This window comes from Octopus bimaculoides, chromosome 7 (assembly GCF_046866305.1).
Source record: "Octopus bimaculoides isolate indiv1 chromosome 7, ASM4686630v1, whole genome shotgun sequence".
In the NCBI taxonomy this organism is placed as follows: Eukaryota; Metazoa; Mollusca; class Cephalopoda; order Octopoda; family Octopodidae; genus Octopus; species Octopus bimaculoides.
Window position 1 is genome coordinate 43,760,348 of NC_142934.1, and position 12,054 is coordinate 43,772,401.

Below are 12,054 nucleotides of genomic sequence, written 5' to 3' on the forward strand. Positions count from 1 at the left end.
TCAATTCACAATGGAATATAACAAAGAACAGCTCCCATTTTTGGATATTATTATAAAAAAAGTCATCAACAAAATTATAACTGACATCTATCATAAACCAACAGATTCAAAAACACTTTAAAAAAAATATCCCCTTTAATCTATATATAAAGAAATGGAGTGAAATGCAGTTGTTGTTCAAATCTTTATACTCCCGACATATGTTTCGAAGAAAATTTTGGTATTATTCCAGAGAGAATAAAATTATGTAAGACAATGCCATCTTCTCATCAGGGCAAAATTCAAAGAGAAATAAGGCACATCAATAAGCAATTTTAACCGAATGGAATGACTGCGTATATGATGAAGGGAACGCTGTCAAATTATCTTTAAAAAATAATAGATTAAACATCAAATACAATTTAGAGAAAGTGAGGGAAGAGATTGAAGGAAATTAACAGAAAAACCAAATGTGGAAATATGTACTGCGATAGATGAATGAGAGTAAAGCTTAAAGGCGTGATCCCTGGTATTTATGTGTATTTTTTGCTACCCTGGTAACTATTTCTTTTTGTTCCGTGTTATTTTTACACATTGAAAAAATACACTTACACTTATATCTTTATATACATATATATATTTACGCACACACACACGCACACACACACACACAAACACATACACACACACACACACACACACACACACACACACACACACACACACACACACACACACACACATATATATATATATATATATATATATATGTATATAGAAAAAAAAAAAAATATATATATATATATATATATATATATATATATATATATATATATATATATACATATATGTGTACACACACACACACACGCGCGCTGATGTATCTATGTGGTAAGAAGCTTGCTTCCCAACCACGTCGTTCCGACTTCAGTCTTTCTGATAGGCACCCTCTGCAAGTGTTTTCCGTTATAGCTTTGGGCAGGATTTGGGAGACAGAAAATTAAAGACGCTCGCCGTATATATACATACATACATACATACATACATACATATATATATATATATATATATATATATATATATATATATATATATATATATATATATATATATATATATATATATATATATTTGGTATATCAACATGCTGATTTTCTAAAGAAAAATAGTTGGAACTACCATTATTCACATACTCCCAATAACTGTTAACGAAGGGAGCAGTTTTCTGTATAATAGGTCAAAAGTGTATGGTATAAATTTAAACACACATACACACCCACACACACACACACGAGCACACACACGACCACACACGCGGAATGACAAGAAGCTTAACATCTTTGGGATTATCTTAAAAAGGAGCAACAATGTTTTCTTTTGTCATGTACAATTATCTAGCCTCTCACATGTGCACCGTTACCATCCTGATGATAAGCACATTTATTCACGCCAGGTTGAAAATAATCAGATTTGTTAGAAAAGCAGCAACCAATAACAGACTAGAAAACCTATCGTAGGTTTGCTTTCAAGGGTACATATTTAATGTTCATTGGAGGCAGGTTGTTGTTCAGATGTTATTTTATTCAGTAGTTATTCATTCTTTTAGTAAATTATTCAAGAAAAATGCCTTCAATCAATATTAGTTCTATTGCTTTAGACATGTTATCTTTTCTTATCTTAAATGCTTAATACATTCCTGCATCTAGAATGGCTACTAAGATTTTGAAATTTCTTTTAAAATGACTGAATGATATACAGTCTAAGACTATCATCTTAGCGTAAGCACTCACCTATGAGTCAATTGCAGGCACTCATTTTATAGCTGAAACAGCTATGAGTTAATGAAGTTCATAAGAAAATTGATTATTCCTTTCTCATCTCTATACCTTATTACTGCGCAATATACGAAATATTAATATTCATACAATAATGACAATAATTCTCGTGTGGATTTTATATATATATATATATATATATATATATAGATTTTTAATATGCCTAAACGAAATATTAATATTCATACAATAATAACAATAATTCTCGTGTGGAATTTTTAAACATATAATGCATCACTACGCGTGTTTCCACAAATCACGTGTATCTTAAGATCACAGACTGCATTCGTGGGATGATTACAGTGCAGCGAAGAAGTATCTGTGGGCATCTGGTTGATCATCTTCATGAATTCATTTTTTCAGGCAATAGAATGGATGTACAACAGAGAGATGTTCATCCCTTTTTACCAGTATGAAGTTTAAGCGAGTTATAACTCGCTTACCCTTCATATTGGTAACAGACAGTGTGAAACTGAAGAAAAGATAAGACAGAGAGTAAAGTTATTAGGCGTGAACTGGCCAAGAGCGATATGAGTGCATCTATGTTAAACAACACTCTTTCTCTCTTGTCTGAATTCCTAATTATAACGTTTGCTGTATTACTCAGTGTTTCACCATGCCAACATTCATTAAATAACGGCTTTCATCAAATCTTAATATTCTGCTCAATTTATATCATAAAACTATTTTTCATATTTTTATTTTCCTTCCTATTTCCTTAATATTATATAGAAGACAAAATATTGATTTATCTTAGAATGAATATCGTAGTAATATAGTTATGGCAGCAATTTCCTCGCTATATTATATTTTGTTTCATTGAATAAGATTTATTTTCATTTATTTTTTTTTTGCTTGAGCACGAATATAATATCGAATTGATTGTATGTATAATGATTTCTTTCGTAGGTAAGTATATTCAACGATGTATATCATGCCGTTAAGAAAATAACGACCTCTTCCACTGAGGGTACAATCTCCCATCCAGTCATCTATATCACTCCTTAGTATAACCGAAGAAAGTCATGCAATATAGTTCATCTGGTAGTTTTTAGGAATAGAACTTCTTACACTTACCACCTTCTTTTCGATATTTGTCGGGGATGGGGCAGCTCAGTGTGTTTGTGTATGTGTTTGTGTTTGTGTGCGTGTGTATGTGTGTATGTGTATGCGCGCCTGTGAGTGTGTATGTGTGTGCCGAGCGTATGTATATATCTGGACTGGTGAATTTGTTCATAGTTATTTACGGGTATGACAGAAATACATTTCAGGCAAGCTGAAAGACGAAAGCGGCAAGCTGGCAGAAACGTTAGCACACCGAGCGAAACGCTTAGCGGTATTTCGTCTGCCGCTACGTTCTGAGTTCAAATACTACCGAGGTCGACTTTGCCTTTCATCCTTTCGGAGTCGATTAAATAAGTACCAGGTACGCATTGCGGTTGATATAATCGACTAAATCCGTTTGTCTGTCCTTGTTTGTCTCCTTTGTGTGTAGCCCCTTGTGGGCAGTAAAGGAATAAGAGATAGATTTCAGGCATGCTACTGTCATTGCCGGGATAGACGCGATTGTGTGATAAGACATGTGATTTCAAGCCTCGTGGTTTCAGTTCAGTCCCACTGCGTGACACTTTGGGTGACTGCTTTCTACTATAGCAATAGCCGCCACAAAGATTCCCTTTTATTTAAATGAGTTAAATAAATGAGGACACTGCAATCTGAGGACAAGTACCGATAGTTATTAAAATTAAGCATCCAGTCAGCATCATGTTGTTTTGAGTGAACCCTATTGAGATGATGTTATACCTCCATTGATCTTCTCACACGGCTTCAACTCAATACGGAGGCCTGAAGGAATTAGTGCTGACTCGGCTAAAAGGGTGGATCCTGCAAAAGGGTGGATCTGGCAGTTGGACTCTGCAGCATTCCACACAAGCAGAAGAACCCAATCATGTCTGTCAGACAATTTCTGCGACCACATCACCCCTAACATCCGGCCACCTAATTTCCCAGACTTCAACCACTTTGATTATTATGTGTGGTGCACAGTTGAGTGAGAGTCCAACAAAACTCCTTGTAACACCAAAGATGAACTGAAGGCAAGAATTATGGCAGTATACAACAAATTAAATAAGGAGAGCGTCCAGAATAGTTGTAAGACATTCCGAAGTTATCTGGAAGCTGTGTTCAAGCCAATGACTATGTTACTGAATAAAATTAAACTTTAATATATCAAGATTATTTTATGTAACTTTGGTAAATATATCTGTTTAAATTAGATGCTAGTGTTATTTTCATTTTTGTGCAACTAAGACAACAGTCTTTACACCACCCCTTGTATATATATGTATGCACACACACGCACACACACAAATATATATATATACGTATGTATGTAGATATATATATATGTATATATATAAAGTATGCATATATATATATTTATTTATTTATTTATTTATTTATTTATGGGTTTCAGCCAAGTGGATGTGGTCATGCTGGAGCACCACCGTGATTTTCTGTCTTTATGCTTTGCACTCTTCACGTTCCTTGCATGGCTCTTCTCCTGCACCTGATATAGTCCAATCAAGAGTGTTGATGGCACATCTGGTGTATAAGAGAATTTGACATCGCTGCCCTAAACTGTGTCTCATTTGCAGCCGTTGGTTCGTTTGGTATCGTGGAGAGGAAAGCGTCGAGTTTTGTCTTGAAGACCTCCACATCCGTGTCTTGCAGGTCTCTCAAATGTTTTGGCAGGGCATTGAAGAGCTGAGGTCCTCTGAAACCGACGCTGCTGCAGCATCTTGTTTTTATGTGAGATGCAGTGGACGGCACATTTGGCACCATGCAGTGGCGACCAGTGCAGGCATTCCTGTAGTACTTGATGCCAAAGTTTGGCACCAGTCCTTCCAGTATTTTCCACATGTAAATTATTACATATCTCTCCCGCCTGCATTCCAGGGAGTAGAGACCTAATGCCTTCAGTCACTCCCTGTAGTTCATCTGCTGGACTGTGGCGATCTTTTTTGTATAGTGCCTCTGAATTGTCTCGAGTTCCACTGTCCGTTTGACACTGTGTGGTGACCACAACTGAGAGCAATAGTCTAGGCGGCTCAGGACAAATGTCTTCAATAGAGTCAGGATGACGTTTTCATCCCTTGTACGGAATGTCCTCAGTATCCACCCCGCCAGCTGTCTGCACTCTGCTGACAACTTGACAATGTGCATGTGAAATGATGCATCACTACACATGTTGATGCCCAGGTCTCTCAGGGCTCGTGGTTCTGGGATTGCAGTACCTCCAGGTCCTGTGTATGCCAGTTGGGAGGCACTTGTGGACTTGTAGCGCAGTACATATATATATATATATATATATATATATATATATATATGTATATAAATATGTATATATATGCGTATATATGTATGTGCATATATATATATATATATATGTATATATATATATATATATATACATGTGTGCGTATGCATGTATATATAATTATATGTATATATATATATATATATATATATATATATATATATGTGTATGAACGTATATGTATATATATATATATATATATATATATATATATATATATATATATATATATATATAGTTTTAGGGAAAAGAACCAAGTTTCAAGAACTCATCAATGAAAATCCACTATCACATTTATGCATGTATATATGTATGTATGTATGTATGCATGTATGCATATATAGAGAGATATTTCCGTCTAGAACTGTTACTGACAAGGCTTTAATCGATCTGAAGTCCTAGCAACAGGCAACCACGGAAGGTGTCACGCAGTGGGGATGAATCTGGAACCATGTGTTTGGGAAGCAAACGTATATGTTGGATACAGTTAAAGAAGATATTGTTGCACATGCTATTCTGTTTGGAAGTGTAAATAAGGTATTCCCCAATTAAATTTTATGAAAGAGGAATATATCTAATGACTTTGGCCGAATATATAATATCTATTATCTGACGTAACAGGGTAAGTTATATAAATTTTATAATTCTATCAAATCTTTTCGGTTATCTAAGAACATACTACTTGTAAAATCCTTTTTCTCGCAGGTGTAGAGAAAAGTTGCAACGCTGAAAAGATGTCTATAAAATATGCACACTTATGCAAAATAAAAAGAAAAACAAGAAAAATTATCAACATAAATTAAGACTTCAGGTTGGATGGATGTTTTTTTATTCTTCCGTCATTCTTTCTGGACGTTTTTGAAGTTTGGAGGAACATCTGGAAGAAATGTTTCGACCGTGTTTCAAAGTGCATAGGTAGACATCGGCACTTATAAATTTACGCTCATACATACATACACACTTACATATATACATACATACATACACATACATACATACACGCATACATACATACACATACAGTTACATACATACACAAACACACACATTAAGCTACTTCTGTGCGGTTCATCATTCTCAGAGGCAAAGTATTCGTTTGTTATTTATCGGATAGTGAATTGCTATGTGTAATCCATGAATGTTCCTTCATGCATTGCACACACATACACACACACACACACACATACATATATATATATATGTATATATGGGTGTGCGCGTGTGCATGTGTACGTATGTGTATATATGTGTGTATGTATATATATATATATATATATATATATATATATCTATATATATCTATATATATACATACATATATATATATATATATATATATATATATATATATATATATATATATATATATATATATATATATATATATATATATATATATATATATATATATACATACATATACATACAAATGAACCTATTTGACCAGTACGTGACTGTATTTCTGATAACACAATCAGGGAATTTATTGTAACATTACGCAGACTTACGAACAGAATTTTGATTAGCTGTAAATGACTCCAAGGATATTCGTTGTTTGCTGACAACGCACTATTGTGATATACGCATGACGCAAAATGAAGTTTAATGCATAATAATGAAGCAAACGTGTCCAATTCATAATTAAAAGCTGTTGGCGAATAGGAATAACAATAAGAAGAAAGTGTAAAGGAGAAACAAAGTGTTGTTTGTCTAAATAAGAAAATGTGATTAGAAATATATGTAAAAATTCTGTTGTTGTATTCATGTCAATATTTTGAGAGAATAATTCAGCTTTACAAAATATTCATATAATTATTTCATAAACTGTAATAAGATTTACTAACGAAGAATTCATAGTTAACTATGTTGTAAATTCTGTCGTGTTGCTCAATCTGTTCAGGTGAATGACAGAAAATTGGCGCCTGGCTAGGAATACTGAATAATCGAAGAGAAAGCTCGTTTGAACTGTTAGAAACTGAAATACAATCCTAAAAATATGAAAATCAATTGTATACGTTACACATTCGTAAGATTTTCGAAACGATAGTTCAGAGATTCAGAGCTTTCTTTTGTAACAATTAGTAATACATTCAAATTTACTGAACATTAGAATATGCAACGGTCAGCTAATAATATTCGGATATACCGACTATAATATATAAGATAGAATGTGGTGTACGAAAAAATTCCACATGTAATCGGCGAGCGCAAGCGCACATAAACGCACGCACACACACACACACACACACACACACACACACACACACACACACGCACACGCACTCACACACATATAGACACGTATATATTACATGCAACTATCAATATATATGTCTATGTGCCCGCGTGTGTGCGTATCTGTGCGTAAGTTTATACATGTATATGTATATATATATATATATATATACGTAGTGCGTAAGATGTTTGAGGACAGATTTATGTTTATAAAAATCAGATGTATAATAACTTTATCAAAAAATGCCATGAGGATAAAGATAAATTTTCGTTTCAATAATGTTATTCATTAAGGCCACCCTCAGTTTCAACAACTGCTTCTGTATGTGATCTAAATCATCTACATGCTCGAAACAAGTGGTCCTGGTTTATTTTGGACATTACTCTGACTATGGCAGCTTTCAAAGAATTTTATGGGCACGTTCATTGATGTCTCTCTCAAGAACGCTCCCCATATAATAGTCCCATGGATTGAGATCTGGGGAATTAGAAGGCCAAATATTTGGGGTTATTAGTTCATGAAAGTTGTCAGCCACCCATTAGCGTGTTACTAGAGCCATGCGTGATTCTGCAGTCTTACTGAAATACATATGGTTTTCCATTGCATATACTGTCTGTGCAGAGCCATGCGTGATAGTGCAGTGTCTTACTGAAATACATATGGCCTTCCATTGCATACACTGTCTATCCAGGGCTTAACAATTATTTCCAGGACATCAACGTATGCGGCAGAGTTAACTCTAAGGCCTTCTGGAAAGAAGCATCACATGTCCTTCATTGCTGACAACCCCTAAAACCGTGCCAGCTGCAGGACATTTTGTATGCATAAAACACTTGGAAGTTCAGAAGGGTCTGCACGTAACCATCTGTCATTTCTTCTGTTAAGTTTTGGTCTTGGTCGAAGTTTTTCCCGTTTGAGAAAAAACAAATTAAATCTTCTGTTGGATTTTTCAATTTGTTTAAGAGCCTTTTAGATCTGATGTTGTGCTTCTCTTTTCCTTTTCTGTTGACAAATTGACCTTTCCTCATCATATAAGATTTATATCTGATGTCTCCATGGACAACATTTCTAACTGTTCCTTCTGACACGTGGAGATCGTTTGCCATTAACTCCAATGATTTCTGGGATTGTAATCAATGATCTGAGGAACGTGTTGGATAAATACAGGTGTTCTGATGCTTTGAGAGCGTTTAGAAAGCTTGTTTATGCTTTCATACTGGAGACACGTTATCATGTTCAGTCTCTAGGTCCTTAAAAACTTTGTAGACGAAAGATCTGGAAACTAATAAGAATCGTGATACTTCTAAATGACTATATTCAGCCTTTATTAACTACAATAACAGCATGCCTCTTCATTTGAGTAAGACGAGTGTCTGCCTTTATTATTTTCTGAAACAAAAGTTATACAGAGTTAGTAAAAAACGCATCAATGATCCAAAATAGCTATGTCCTCAAATATCTTACGCACTTTCACATGTGACCATCTTTCTTTTCCTGAATGGCCCTTCAAAGGACTGGGCGTTTTCTTTGTCTCTTTTCTATCTTTTCTCTTCTCAAAGAAAATATTTCTCCCAATGTTCAATGTTTTCCTCTCGTTCTGGTCTAACGATCCTCCATGCTTGTCTTCGTTCGGTTTCTTTGTATGTCACCACTGTCCTGTTTTTAGAATGGTATACATAAATGATTCCTATGCCTTGTAAGTAAGTTCCAATAGTATATCCCTGCATAGCTCACCTTCATTCCTGAACTTCATTCTCTATTTCATATCTCATTTAGAATAACTATTGCTTAACCATTTTCTCACACCGTCATCGATGAAGGGGTATATAAAATATCCCACTGACAGCTGTAAGACCTCTTTATAAATGTTCTGAACTCTTTTACAGCCTGTGATATTTATTTCCTGTTAACTTGTTTACATATATACGCATGCTGATATATAACCTACGTTGGTCTCCTCATTCGCACATTCACCGAACATGGAACTTAACTATAGTATGTCCATAGTACTTACTCAGCATTACCCGACACCTTTGGATTATCTTGACACCATTACCTCTCATAACCTATATTTAGACAAACACACACACACACACATATATATATATATATATATATATATACGCATACACATAATTGCAAACATGTATTTGTGTATACATTCTTATATGTATGTATGCGTGTTTGCGCGCGCGCGTTTGTGTGTTTTTATTTTTATGAGTGTATATGTTTAATATACACTCATACAAACAAAGCGAGGATTAATAACAAGCGCATTTAAATTCACATACCATGCAATGCTCAGAAACGTATGAACTATCAACATTTTACTCTAATATCCAGTTTCTACTCCTTATAGTAGGATACCAAATGAATGAGTAGCAAAATAGTGGCGAATATTTTCTAATCGAATTGTAATACTTTTTACTTTCTTGTAAATGAGAAGAGTAATGTAATTACATGCAGAGTGGATTTTTAGCAATTGTATTTTATGTTTCATATGTAAGAAAGATGCCTAGATATTTTTGAAACAATACAATTTGCATGGTTGACAATTTGTATGAATTAGGCTCAAAGTTAAGTCAGACGGAATGTGAATCAGTCGAACAAGCCTTTAAGCGTAACTTAATATACCACACAAAAAAGAATTTTATATGAACTTGACTTCTTTCGCATTGAGCCTCTGCATCAGAAAATGTTCTGTTGTCATACTTAAAAGAGATTAAAAATCCTAAGCTGAAATGTTCAGTCGTTTTAAATGTTATATATTTAGCTCCTTACAGAGTTTAATATATACTCTCAAAGATTTGCATATTTTGGAAATGTCAAGCGAAGTGCATTAGTTACGGATATGAAGTAATTATAACAAAATGAGACTTCACAAAGATTCGTGACCATGTTTCGATGAATCCTACTGTTTTATAATACTTCAAGTAATACAGTTTTATTGGTTTGAGTTTTGTATTTGCTTGTTTGCTTATTTTACTTTTTTGCTAATGGTCTGCATATGTGTGCACATTTTATAGAAACGTGAGATATTTGGTCGATTTTCAGCATTGCACGTTTTGTCTATATCTGCGAGATAAAAGCTAAAGTTTCTGACAGGGTTTCAAATTACAAAATATAATAAAATAGACTAAAATAAATACAAAAACTTATTTAATATATTAAAAAATACTCACAATCACAAAGTTATAAAATTGTCGGATAGAGAGGATGAAGGGGAGATAGGTACTGAGAGTCTTCGTAAATAAGTTTCAATTATAAGTAGTGAAAACAGAAGGATGACTGACAAAGGAAAATGAACGCTCGATGGCGGAGACTTGAAATTCGAACACAGAAGTTAAAAAGAAATTATTGTAAATTATATATTCTCTATTATGCCAATCCACCGATCTAAACTATCCTAATATAATCATAGAAAAACAAATCGATTTATCATTTTATTTTACACAGAATTATAGAAATGTAATAGAAAAACATAATATGATATTAATATACTTAAAATGTGATTAGAGTGCACTATAATTTAATATAATATGATATATTATAAATACTACGTATTGTAATATATATATAAACAGCAATATGATAGAAATGAAACATCACAAACCAGTCACGTGCTGGAAAAGCTGTAAAATAGCATACAACATAATCGTGAAACATTGAACAGTTATGTCGCCCTCCATTCTCTCCCCCCTCTCTTTCCCACTAATAGATATGTTTCTGTGCGTGCGTGTGTGTGCGAGAATGTACGTGTATGTTTGTATGTATCTATGTATATATGTGGGTGCATATATTTATATATGTGTGCGTGTGTTTGTGTCTGTATATGTAAAGGTATAAATTGACACATGCGTAAGACACTGTTACGCACATTCACACACGCATACACCTATGCATACATCTATCATAATCATTGTGTGTGCGTGAGTGTGTTTGCGTGTTTGTGTGTGTTTGTGTGTGTGTGTGTAAGTATGTTTTTAGATACATACAGAAAGCAGCAAAAAGAGAGCGAGAAAGACAGAGGCTCGAGAAAAAACACAGGGAATATAGATGTTTATATACACAGACACAAATACACATACATATATATATATATATATATATATATATATATATATATATATATATATATATATATATATATATATGGAAGAAATTATATGGGAGATAGAGACGATAAGGAAGAGAGACAGAAAGGGGGAAAGGAGATTGAAATGTTATTTTCTCATCTTAAAGTAAATCTTACGTTGACACACTGAATTCACTGCTCACGTCACCAACCCCACCAACCCATCAAATGAGAAGCTTTAAAACAAGATGGACACAAATCTGACAGTGAGTCGATTTAAGTTTTAACGTTGTAAAATGAAAAAAAATGTATATAATACACTAAATAACCGACAATTTTCGTCAATTAAGATTTTGATGTAGCATCAAACGGTTTGTTACCTGACAGGACGTGATTTGTTAGTTGGGATGATAGTTTAAGTGCATTCAGTAACACAGCGCCGGAACAAATCTACATGAAACAGAGATACACACAAACATTTATACATTAAACATATATAACCACAATATACACGAACATACATGCATATTCAATATAAATAGATATACAT